General features: G+C 41.1%; 1 protein-coding gene and 1 non-coding gene across 3 annotated transcripts in view; both read right to left on the reverse strand.

Moving 5' to 3' along the window:
* Tex14 (testis expressed 14, intercellular bridge forming factor) overlaps positions 1–12,704 on the reverse strand; it is a 131,175-nt gene that overhangs the window by 110,546 nt on the left and 7,925 nt on the right. The gene's annotated exons all lie outside the window — the stretch shown is intronic.
* Positions 3,238–3,401, reverse strand: LOC117712168 (U1 spliceosomal RNA). Its single transcript, XR_004607236.1, has one exon. It is a non-coding gene; the product is annotated as a U1 spliceosomal RNA (small nuclear RNA).

Here is a 12,704-nt window from a genome sequence, read left to right on the forward strand (position 1 = left end):
TCGACACACTATACAGTTACGGTCAATTATACTACCCATTCTTTTGGTCTTGTTTTCGAGACTACACAGTTTTTATCTTACACAGATGAGAGTACAAACTTCTAAATACTTGATGAAAATACTCCGTCCAAAAAACGCCCCCCAAAATTAAAAAGAAAAAGAAAACCAGGGACCTGATTTTTGTCTATTTGCATATCCCCGCCCCTTTTGGTGACGTCTCAAAGGTTTTTATTCTCTTTCCCCTTTCTCTTCCGAATGTATTAACTCTTAAACCACTCCTTGCTGTTACCACAACGCTAAGGCGATTTTACGTTTTTCCTTGAATCTTTTGCTATTAACAGAAATTTTAGCTTGGATCTGTCATGCTGTTTCAAGGCAATTGCTACTGCATTTAAGAGAATCGATTAAATTCCTCGCTTCTACTTCTCAAAATTGCAAAGAGAATTCTGTCAACAAAATTCTGGGAGGACTATGTATTTATTTGTAAAACGCTGCCTGGGTTTAAGTTGACTTTTGTTCTCTGCTGACAGGAAGTCTGAGTCTGGTCCCAGCACCTATGACAGACTGCTCACAGTTCATCTTTATAAAAGTGTACGGGGCTGTTTGTGAGCCTAAAGTGCCCTCAGAGACCAAGAGAATACTTCTTCCTGTTGCAACCAGAGCTAGTTAGCAGCGGTTTGAAAGAATGGCATAACCAACTAAATAATGCTCTCAAGTGAAACTGAAAAGGAACAAATAATACTCGCCAAACTTCAGAAGGCCTTGTCAACTCTAACCTGTTTTCAACACTAAAAATGTCAAGGGAAAACATGAACACAACCCCTCCCCCACCACCACAACTTTAATCCTCACAGCTTTCAGGTAAGAATTCAAACTGTACTCTCTTCATGGATAAAGTATTAGCAACGTAGTGATGAAATGACTTAAGTAATGCATTCTATCCTATGCCTTCCACTCCACAATAGCCTCCTCAATCTTGGCAATGCTTCCTGGACTGGCTATGTCTAGAAGATGCAGCTGAGCCTTGCAAAGAAAGCAGATCTTCCCAGGCCACTAAATCCCTCACTAACAGAACTTACCTCCCCTGAGCACTGATGTAATCATTATGGTTTGTCTTTTAAAATGTTCTATCTGTGAGCCTGGGCACCAAAGAGGCTTTTCAGAGGCAGGAGGGGCCTCTTGGTCTAGGCATTAATAAAACAAGAACTCAAAATTTATTGTTAATTTTTATTTAATGTCCAGTGGTATTTTGTCTGTATGCATGTCTGTGTGTGTGTCTGTGTGTATATATGTTTTGCCAGTATGTATAAACTGGACTTACAGAGAACTGTGAGCTGCCATGTCTAGGCCGGGAAGCGAACCCTGATCCTCAGCAAGAGCAGCCAATGCTCGCTCTTAACCACTACAAGTCATCTCTTCAGCCCAGGACTCAATTGTTTACATTGGCTGAAAACAGCATGAATGTCAGTAACTACCTCTTGAAGACCATTTCAAGTGAGATCCTACCATAAAAAACGGATAGTAAGGGGTTGGGGATTTAGCTCAGTGGTAGAGCGCTTGCCTAGCAAGCGCAAGGCCCTGGGTTCGGTCCTCAGCTCTGGAAAAAAAAAAAAGAAAAGAAAAAAAAAATGGATAGTACATTTTGTTTGTTTGGTTGGTTGGTTGGTTGGTTTGGTTTTGTTGTTTTTGACATGAGGTTTCTGTGTAGCCTTGGTTGTCCTGAAACTAACTTTTTAGACCAGGCTTGCCTTAAATTCAGAGATCTTCCTGTCTTTGCCTCCTGAATGCTGGGATTAAAGGCACAAGTCAACACTGCTCTTAGAATTTTTTAAAGAAAACTGAATACTGGACAGTGAAGTCAATACATGTGTTCACATGTTACACTTTAGAAGTGAGCAGGCTGTTTAAGGATTTACAACAGGGAAACTAGATCTTGGCAAGATGAGATATAGCTTGTCTAAATTGAAAAGAACATTGTGGTAATGAATATGGATGCATCAGGGTCATCCATTGAACCCTAATTTGTGGAAATACCACTGTATATTGCACACACTTAAACATGTTAATATAATTACTGGTGCTGAGATATGGCCCTGCCCAGGCATGTCTAGATAACTTGTTATGTGGAAGAGGAAGACTAAGAATTCATGAGCCTTCTGCGGCTACTTTCCTGGTATCTGAACTATAGCTGTGCACTCCTTAACACCTTGCTCTATTAGAATAACCAACAAGTCAGCATGTGGGGCTGAAGAGATGGCTCAGTGACTATGAGCACTTGTTCTTGTACAAGAGACCAGGGTCCAATTTGGGAACCTACATGGTAGCTCAAACACATCCATAACTCCAGTTCCAGAGTATCCAATGCCCTCTTCTGATTTTCTTAGATGCCAGTCATGTGGGTGGTGCACCTATTTATATACAAGCAAAACACACACACACACACCCTAGAGTGGTGTTGCATGCTTTTAATCCCAGCACTTGGAAGAAAGATCTCTGTGAGTTCGAGGCCAGCCAGGGCTGTTACACAGAGAAATCCTGTTTTGGCTGCTTCCTCACCCCCTTCAAGCCCCACAAAGAAACAAAACAAACAAAAACCTCAAGCAACACACACACACAAAGTTAGAACTCATAACTCGAACATGCTAGGCAATAGTTCTACTACTAACCCGTATCTTTTCCTTCAACTTTTGCTTATGCTTCACAACAAAACTGGTACTCTGTATGTAGACCACGTTGGTCTCTGCCTCTGCCTTCTAATAGTTGGTTTATTTCTAATGGTAAGTACATATATATGTATACCATATATATATTGACATATATACATATATATGTATATATATACACACACACACGTATGTGTGTGTCAATTTAGAGACCACATTTTATTCAGTAGGAACAATACACCCAGAATTCTGGAAACATTATCAATATAATTATATTGCTGGGGGAAAGACTTAGAAACAGGAAAAGTCTTGAGTAATATATCCAGATTCAATCCTAGGTACTGTAACATTCAATTCAACTGACACAAAACTCACACTCCCAGGATAAGTCTAAAAGGTGTAGTAAGGAAAGGCCCTGGGCACGCAACACGCAAAGGAAACAATACAGAACACTAGATGACACACAAAAATGGTAAGTAGTTTTCTAAAATAACCTACACAACAAACCATATGAAACAAGGGTCAACTACAACCTGTTATAGTCATAAGGCCTTTTTTTAAAAACTAAATAAATCAGGGGAGAGCGCGAACGCAGTCCCCCACTACCACAAATTATGCAGTCGAGTTTCCCGCATTTGGGGAAATCGCAGGGGTCAGCACATCCGGAGTGCAATGGATAAGCCTCGCCCTGGGAAAACCACCTTCGTGATCATGGTATCTCCCCTGCCAGGTAAGTATGAGTTAGGCAGCCTCGTAGCCTGAACAGCATGATATGCGTACCATTTCTTGGATACGGTATAAACTTAGGCGCTCATTAAAAAGTTCTATATCTTTATGTACAGTAGCTCCCCACATTCTAAAGCATTCAGAACTGGTAGGTAGGGAGTTTTCCCAAAACTACACTCTAAAAATCACAACTATTTGGAAGCAGTTGCTTTTCCCAGTTTGCTCCTGAATTCTCATCTACATAGCACCGCCTCCATAGCGACTCATTTCCTGTACTCGGAAACCCGCCTTCCTGTCAGCGGGAAAATACCATTGAACCTATAAGCAAATGGCAGTTTGCTTTGTCTTTTGTTCTATATCATAGAACACTAGGCATTTTCTTTCGTAAACATAGGAGTCGGATGCACCTCCTTTAGTGTGAATTAACACCAAGAGTAACAACAAAAACAGCCGCACCGTGAAAACTGGTACAGAAAGGTTAGTTTTAAAAGCACATTATTTGTGGATTGTCTTACTCTGCCTGATAAATCATAAAAATGCTCAGATTGATGATTCATGAACAGTAAGGGTATTTGCCTCCAAGCCTGAAAACTGGAGTTTGATTCCAGAGACCTACACTGTAGGAGGAGAGAACAAGTCCGTTTGTTTGTTTGTTTGTTTGAAAGACTTGCTCTGTAGCCCTAAAATGGCCTCAAATCATGACAAACTTCAGATCCAAGTGCTGGGGTTATAACTGTGCACCAGCCAACCGAGCTTGAGGTACATCTTAAAGACTGAGAAGACACTGTATATTATTTTTGAAAGAATCAAAGTTCTGGAAAGAATGAAAGGATAACTAGAATTTGGGTGAGAGAAGAAAGTGCTTCTAAGTAGTGTTTATTCATTATTCATCTACTGTGTAATTACAATAAATGTTAAAGAAAAAAGAAAAAGTGGAATAGGATCTGGCCATGTGAAGATGCTCACTGTAGACACAAAGAAATATGTCTTACCTACTACACACTACACACATTGGTTTTATAGCTGAGAAGGGTATCTAGAATAATCTCTTATAAGCAAGACCTGTCAATAAAAAAAGCTATGGCCAATGAGCGGTGCAGAATATAGGAGGTGGAACATCTGCTAGGGATAGAGAGAATTCTGGGAAATAGAGGGGTGGAGATTTGCCTGTGAAAGCTGAGGAGCCAGACCTAAAACAGCAGAAGGCTAGCTGAACCCGGGTTAGAAAAAGGGATAGTAAGTTAAGAACAAGTCAGAGAACAAACAAAAGTTTATGGCCTAGGCATTTATTAATAAATAATTAGTTTCAGAGTTGTTATTTCCGGGAATCAAAGTGGACAGGAGGAAAAACGATTAGTTTACAGGTATCTGTTTCTGGGTAACTGGCTTAGGAAAGAATAGTAAGGCAGGACAAAAAAGAACTCTGAATGTCAGTCTTCAGCTTAGACTGACTAAGAAGGTCTCCCTGAGGAGAATGAAAGGACTCTGTTCATAGTACTAAACATAGTTTAGAAGAAGTGAAATAAAAACCTGTCAGAGATTAGCCAGAAACAAGGAGAGACGTCCAGCCTGGCTCCTGGGTTTGGAAGCACTCCGTAAGACTGACTTGATATTCTACTATCAGTCTCTTTTTCTCATCATGCAGTTCAGGCTCTTTCTCAGATTTAAGATCCTTTTCCCTCAGCTTCCAAGAAAACAGCTGAGCTGCCTGGAAGAGGTTTAGACCAGAGTCACTTGGAAAGGACACTTTCCAACCTGTTGAGCTGCCTGCAGGCTGTGCAGTGTGCTCCAAGTTCCCAGCTCTGTGAGCTGTCATCCATGCTGGGGTGAGCCGTGGTGATGCAGCTGTCTCTGAGTCATTTCTGCTCCTGTGAGTAACCACTCACCCATATTCCTCTAAGTAACCCCCATAAAACTTGTTAGTTCACCAAGTCAGACTTTGGTGATCTCTGTACTTTGGTCTTTCAAAGGTTCGATATCTAGAGTGATAAGGTCTGGATGCTCTATCTCCCCAGGTGAAACTCTGACACGACTGAGCATTCCAATTTTATAAAACAGAGATTAAAATTCCAATTTGGAAAAATATAATGGAGGAAGTAATACATGACTTTATTTTCTCTCAAAAACTTACATGAGGGGTTCCTAGCAACTGTGTCAGGATACTCATAACCAAATAGAACTCCAGATCCAAGGAATCCAACACTTTTGTGGCCTCTGTGGGCACCTGTACTCATATGTGCATAATCCCACATGCAGATTCTCACATATATACGTAATTAAAGATAAAAAATTCCAATGAAAAATGACCACAATTCTTAAAAGTGGGGTTTGGACTTAAATCAGTGATAGAGTGCTTATCTAGTGCTCATAGGCTATAGATTTGATCCTTGACATTATATCAATAGCTGGCAATATCAAATGCTGGCAGGCCAGGCGTAGTGGCCTACTGCTTTACTTTCAGGCAGAGGCAAGAGCAGACTGGTCTAGAAATCAATCAAGTTCCAGAACAGCCAGGGTCCATAGTAAGACCTGTCTCAAATAAATTAATAAATGCTGGCAAGGATATAGAGAAACAGAACCTTGTGTTTTTTCTGCTGAGAATATTGAACAGTGGTCTCAGTTTGGGCTCCCTGATTAGGAGCACTGGCTGCTCCTCTAGATAGAGGTCCTGAGTTCAATTCCCAGAAACCACATGCTGGCTCACAACCATCTGTAATGGGATCTGATGCCCTCTTCTGGCTTGCAGGTGTACATACAGATAGAGCACTCATAAATTAGGTAAATTAAAAAAAAAAAAAAAAGTTCTATAGTCTCTGAAAAGTTGTCATGTACTTTCCAAATGATGTTGTCATTTCATTTCTACATGTTTTCTTTCCCAAGAGAAATAGGAACATATATTTACAGAATGACATGTATGTAGATGCTAACAGTTTTATCTTTTTTTTTTTTTATTATTACTGTTATTATAGCCCAGGCATTTTTAAAGGCCTCATGTTTATACAGTATATAATATTCAATTATCAAAAGCAACTATCTGCAGGGTATGGTGGTGTGATTGGGTCCCAGAGACATTAGTAGGCCCTGAGATCTTAGCAAAACTGACTCCAAGATGGAAATGTCATTCAGGCTGTAAAAAGCAGGTAGACAGCACCACCTGCCAAAACTAAAACAAAGGTCTAATCCATCCATCAAAGTCCATGTAGCTCTAGGAAAGTCTCAGGATGTTCTAACCTGGCTTTTTAGCTTCTATAGTTCTACTTCTGGTTAACTGTTCTAGTTAACTAAAGAATGTTGACCCAGAACATGGTTTTTGTGTTTAAAAGCTCATCCTAAGAAAGGTTTGGTGCTACACTGGGATCCCAAACACCCAGTGTAATCACTGGCTGGATAATAGAGACCTTCTATTGGCTTAAACCTATGTCTGAGCAGTCTACTCTGGTGACTACTCCAACAGTGGCACACTCCTTTAATCCCTGCATCTGGGAGGCAGAGAGTCCATGGCCAGGTTAGTATACATAATGAGTTCCAAGTGGGGGAGGGGAGAGGTCAGGTGGGACTACACAGTAAAACTCTTGTCAAAAAAAAATGAACTAGCAATACAGGTGGTATCATTTATGAATTTCAAAAATATAGTAAGTGGGGGCTGGAGAGATGGCTCAGAGGTTAAGAGCACTGACTGCTCTTCCAGAGGTCCTGAGCTCAATTCCCAGAAACCACATGGTGGCTCACAACCATCTATAATGAGATCTGATGCCCTCTTCTAGTGTGTCTGAAGACAGCAACAATGTACTCACATACATAAATAAATCTTTTTTTAAACAATTATTTATTATATATAAGTACACTGTAGCTGTCTTCAGACACACCAGAAGGGGACATCAGATCTCATTATAGATGGTTGGGAGCCACCATGTGGTTGCTGGGATTTGAACTCAGGACCTCTGGAAGAGCAGTTAGAGTTCTTAACCCCTGAGCCATTGCTCCAGCCCATAAATAAATCTTTAAAAGTTAAAAATAGTAAAAGAACTGTACATAGACTACAAACTATACAACTATTCTGTTTTATACAAAATATTAGGAAAAGTAGGTATATCCACAGAGTGGTAATCGTTTTCTATAGCTGGGTTTGGGACACAGACTAGTGGACTGCAAATGCTTTGGGGTGGAGGGTGTGTGGAGATTTTTCAAAGATTCATTTATTTTTATGCACTGGTGATCTGTCTGCATGTCTATATGAGGGTGGCAGATCCTCTGGAACTGAAGTTATAGAAAGTTGTGAGCTGCCATGTGGGTGCTTAGAATTAAATCGCTCTTAACCACTAAGCTATCTTATAGCTTATCTTATCTCATCTCATCGTGGGGCAATTCTTTGATGGTCATGAAAATATTCTAACATTAGCCAAGTATTATGGTTTAAGCCTGTAATCTTAGCTACACAGGAAGCAGAGGTAGGAGAATTGAAAGCTCAAGACCTGCCTGGGTTGCAATGTGAACTGAAACCCAGCTGCCCACCTACCTACATAATATACAACTGGTTTGTCCTGATGTTGTCCTGGGCGACTACTATATAAGCATATCAAGTCATCAAATCATACAATAGGTAGAGTTCTGTAACAGAGGGTCAAGAGGGCAGGGACATCCTCTACTATAAACCAAGTTCAAGGCCAGTCTAGCTATCAGACCTTGTATCAAAACAAAATCACCAAGGCTAATGACAGGAATTTGATCCCTGAGACCCACATGGTGGGAGAACTGCTAACTGAAAACTGCCTTAGGCTCCCCTGTGCACCTCAACATACATGCAATCATACATAGGACATTTAATTTTTAGGCTTATGTATTTTATATGAGTGTTTCCCTACATATATATTGACATGTAGATACATCCCATGTGTGCCTTGTGTCTGAAGAGAGCAGATAGTTACAGATGATTATGAGACACCAAATAGGTACTGGGAACCAAATATGGGTCCTCTGTGAGAATAGCAAGTGCTCTCAACTGCAAAGCCATCTCTCCAGGACCAATTTTAAAAAACTTTTCTTTCTATCTATTTACCTATCTATCTATCTATCTGTCTGCCTTTCTAGCTATCCACCCATCAACCAATCTAATGTGTGTGCATATTGACTCAATGTGTCTGTGCTCCCACATATATGCCTGGTCCCCAAGGAAGCTGGAAAAGGTGGACAGATCTTCCGGAACTAGAGTTACAGATCATTATGAGCAGCCATTTGAGTATTGAGGATCTGGGTCCTCTGGAAGAGGAGCCGGTACTCTTAACCATCAAGGCATCTTTCCAGGCCCTGTTCTATTGGTTGGTGTTTGTTTGTTTGTTTTTTTTTGTTTGTTTTGTTTTGTTTTTTTGAGTCGGGGTTTCATTGTGCAGTCCTGGTTGTTCTGGAACTTGTTTTGAAGTCTAGGCTGGCCTCCACCTCATAGATCTACTTACCCCTGCCTCCCAATGCTGGAATTAAAGGCATGTGCCACTAAGTCAGGCCTCCAGTCCTACATTTTTATCCTTTCCTACAACTAGAGCAGGCATAATGGCATGTTTGGTTTCAGAGCCCAGCACCCCTCAGTCCCTAGCTGGCGTACCCTGCCCCCAACCCTGAACTTCCCAGGCCAGGGACTGACTGCCCTTCCCCCAGAGGCTCTTCCCTAGATAATCCAGACATCTTGCTCTCCTGTCTCTTTTCCTTCTCTCTCTCCTCTCCCTCTGAGAGTGCTCTTTCTTGCTTTCTCTTTCCCCCTTCCCTCTTTCCACTTCCCATGGTGATTTCTCAGGCCTCAGTCCTTGGGGCCAGGGAATCCACTCCAGAGCAGCTTCCCAATGAACCTGCATTTATATATCTGTATTTTAAAACTTGGCTTGAATTGGCTCATTTCACTGACAGAGAAATAACTTACTGGCATACAACTTAATTCTAACACTTAAGAGGTAGAGGCAGACAGATCTGAGTTTGAGGCTAACCTTGTCTACACACTGAGACCCTATCTCAAAACAATAAAAACAAACCCTACAAAGTAAAAAAAAAAAATCCCCCAAACTTTCAAACACTAACATTTTGGCCTTTAGTCTCTCCACTCATGTGTACCACACGTGTATGCACACAAAAAGCTCCTTTGATTTGAGAACTTAGTTAGGTAGGCAGAATTTTGTGTGTGTGTGTCTAGCATGCCATGGGTTTGATCTCCAGTACTGTGTGTAGTAATGGCCACCTGTAATCTCAGAATCTCAGTACACACGAAGAGGCCACACTAACTATAATGTGAGGCCTTCCTGGTACATATGAGACTGTCTCAAAACAATATATTTCTCTCAGGTGTTATTAAGGATTTGAGATGAGATTATTTAGGTGGGTCTAAAGTAAATCACAGAGCATGCAGAAAGGCTAGAGAAATACAAAGGTATTCAGTAAGAACTGAAGTCAGAGACAAGATGTTAACTAAATTGCTTAGCATGCTTGGAAAGTGGACTTAAGTGATGTCATACATAAGTGATGTGGAAGCTTAAAAGGTTAAGGTAGTAAATCCCTACCTAATCCCTAGAGCCTCCAAAAATTCCTGGAATGCAGCCCTACTTTCTGGCTGTAGGGTAACAGACACTCAAGTGAACAATACTACTATACTTCCCACCCATTACAAGTGTGATAAATTTACTTCAATCAAACAATGAAGTCTGTGGTAATATGTTAATAATAGTACCAAATTGTGGGGAGAAAAAAAAAAAGCAAAACACAAAAGATTTCTGAACTTCTGTTTTTTTTTGTTTGTTTGTTTGTTTGTTTGTTTTGTTTTGTTTTTTTGAGACAAGGTTTCTCTATGTAGCCCTGGCTGTCCTGGAACTCACTCTGTAGACCCAGGCTGGCCTCGAACTCAGAAATCCGCCTGCCTCTGCCTCCCAAGTGCTGGGATTAAAGGTGTGCACCACCACTGCCGGGTGATTTCTAAACTTCTAACAGGTTGTTTGGTTTCAGACCCAGGAACAAGGGCCTGAGGTGCATATTTTACATATCAAAGCAGACCTGGCCACTAGGTTCTCCCAGTATCCCTTACTCCCTAGCTGGCAAACCCTGCCCCCAACCATGAACTTTCCAGCCCGGGGGTTTGGGCTGCCCTTCCCTCAGAGATTCTTTCCTATGTAATCCAGATTCTTTGGTGTCCCCAGGCTGTTCCTTCCCTCATACTCCCCAGCGCACGCTTGCTCTCTCTGCCTTCCTCTTCCTCCCTGAAGGAAAAATAACTTAACAGTAAGTATCAAACAATTTAACATGTCTCATGTCTTATAAGGCCTGCTCAGTTGTAAGAAAATGCAAGCTCTATTTTTAAGCAACCTGAAAATCAGGGATAGCATAAACTACAGCCTCAAACGACCACAGTTCGGCTGCACATTTAAAGAAATCACAAGACTCAGCACATCTGAAACGCAATGGATAAGCCTCACTCTAGGGAAAATACCTTCATGTCCATCATCTATCAGCTAATTCTAAGTTTCTACTTCTTACTCTATGGAATCTTCAAATTCAGATCACTCCAAACTTTTCTCAAGAGGACTATGAACTCTGTGATGTAAATCATGGTTTTTGACATACTTGGGAAAGGTGTTTTTCCCCCAAGACTGAGTTTCTCTATGTAGCCCTAGCCATCCTGGAACTTGCTCTGTAGACCAGGCTGGCCTTAAATTCAGAGATCCAGCTGCTTCTGCCTGAGTGCTAGGATTAAAGGCATGCACCGCCACTGCCCAGCAGTAAGAGGAAACCTTAATTGAAGAACTTTCTCCATCAGACTGGCCTATGAACATACCTGTGGAGTATTTTCTTGATTGCTAACTAATGTTGGGTCCTGTGGACGGTACCATAGGTAAGAAAGTGGGTATGGGCTATGTAAGAAAGGACCATAAGCCTGGGAACAAGACATTAAACAGTGTTCCTCCATGGTTTCTGCCTTAAGTTCCTACTCTGACTTTCCTCAGTGATGGACTATAACCTGTAAGATGAAATAAGACTTTCCCACCATGTTGTTCTTGGTCATGGTGCTTATCACAGCAACAACAATCTAACTAGGACAGACTTTTACAATTGTAGGACAAAGAATTTGCAAACTGCTAACACCTATGTGGCAATATATTATATTATTATATCCACCAAAATATTATGAACTCTAGGCCTATACAGCTGGGGTTGTAGTTCAATTGCTAGAGTTCTTGCCTAGCATGCACAGAGCTGTCCGTGGGTCTGACTGTCAGCATGGCTGTCATGCCTGTAACCACAGCACTCAGGAGGTGGAGGTAGGACAATCAGAAGTCATCCTCGGCTATATAGTTAATTAATTAAACACAAATCTTTAAAAACCTACAAAGAGAGAAACAGAGGCAGTGAGATGGGTCAACAAGTAAAAGCACTTGCTACCTATCAAGAGGACACAGATTCCTCCACTTCTCCCAGCTGAAGACCTCTTTTGCTACATATGCCATGAAAAGTCCCTTGGGAAAGTACCCAACACTGTTCTAGAAACTCGGGGTTGAACTGCCCCATATAACTGCAAGGTTTTGGCTACTGTTAAACTGCTTGTTTGCTTTAATATGCCTCTGCAACTGCCAACCTGGCTGTAGTTTTTCTATGTGTTTTGTCTCTAAAAACTCTCTATTAATATGCATTGAGACTGCTCTTGAGAATTGTTTTTCTCCAGGCAGTCACCCATCTTAATATTAGACTCTCAATTCAGACTTTGGTTTCTACCTCACAATAAAGCCCGCCCCTGGGACCCACATGATAAGAAAGAACTCCCCACAAGGTTCTCTTCTGACTCCTACTCGTGTGAGACTACTTACATACATAACAAATTATGTAGTTTATTTTTTATTATTATTATTTTCTTTTTTTCTTTCTTGAGACAGGGTTTCTTCATGTAGTCCTGGAGCTTGATATGTAGGTTAGCGTCAAACTCACAGAGATTTACCAGCTAGGATTAGAGGCATGGGCCACTACACCTGCTATTATAATGTACGTTAAAAGTTCAGTTTCAAAAAGAGAAAACAAAGTATGTGTGTGAAACAATGCTTTTAAGAAAAAGTGCATAGGCCAGGTGGTGGTGGCACACGCCTTTAATCCCAGCACTTGGGAGGCAGAGGCAGGTGGATTTCTGAGTTCGAGGCCAGCCTGGTCTACAGAGTGAGTTCCAGGACAGCCAGGGCTACACAGAGAAACCCTGTCTCGGAAAAAAAGAAAAAAAAAAAGAAAAAAAAAAAAAGAAAAGAAAAAAGAAAAAGTTCATGGCTGCTTTGTGTACAGATTCTGTGTGCCACATCCATCAAG

This window comes from Arvicanthis niloticus, chromosome 6 (assembly GCF_011762505.2).
Source record: "Arvicanthis niloticus isolate mArvNil1 chromosome 6, mArvNil1.pat.X, whole genome shotgun sequence".
Taxonomy (NCBI): domain Eukaryota; kingdom Metazoa; phylum Chordata; class Mammalia; order Rodentia; family Muridae; genus Arvicanthis; species Arvicanthis niloticus.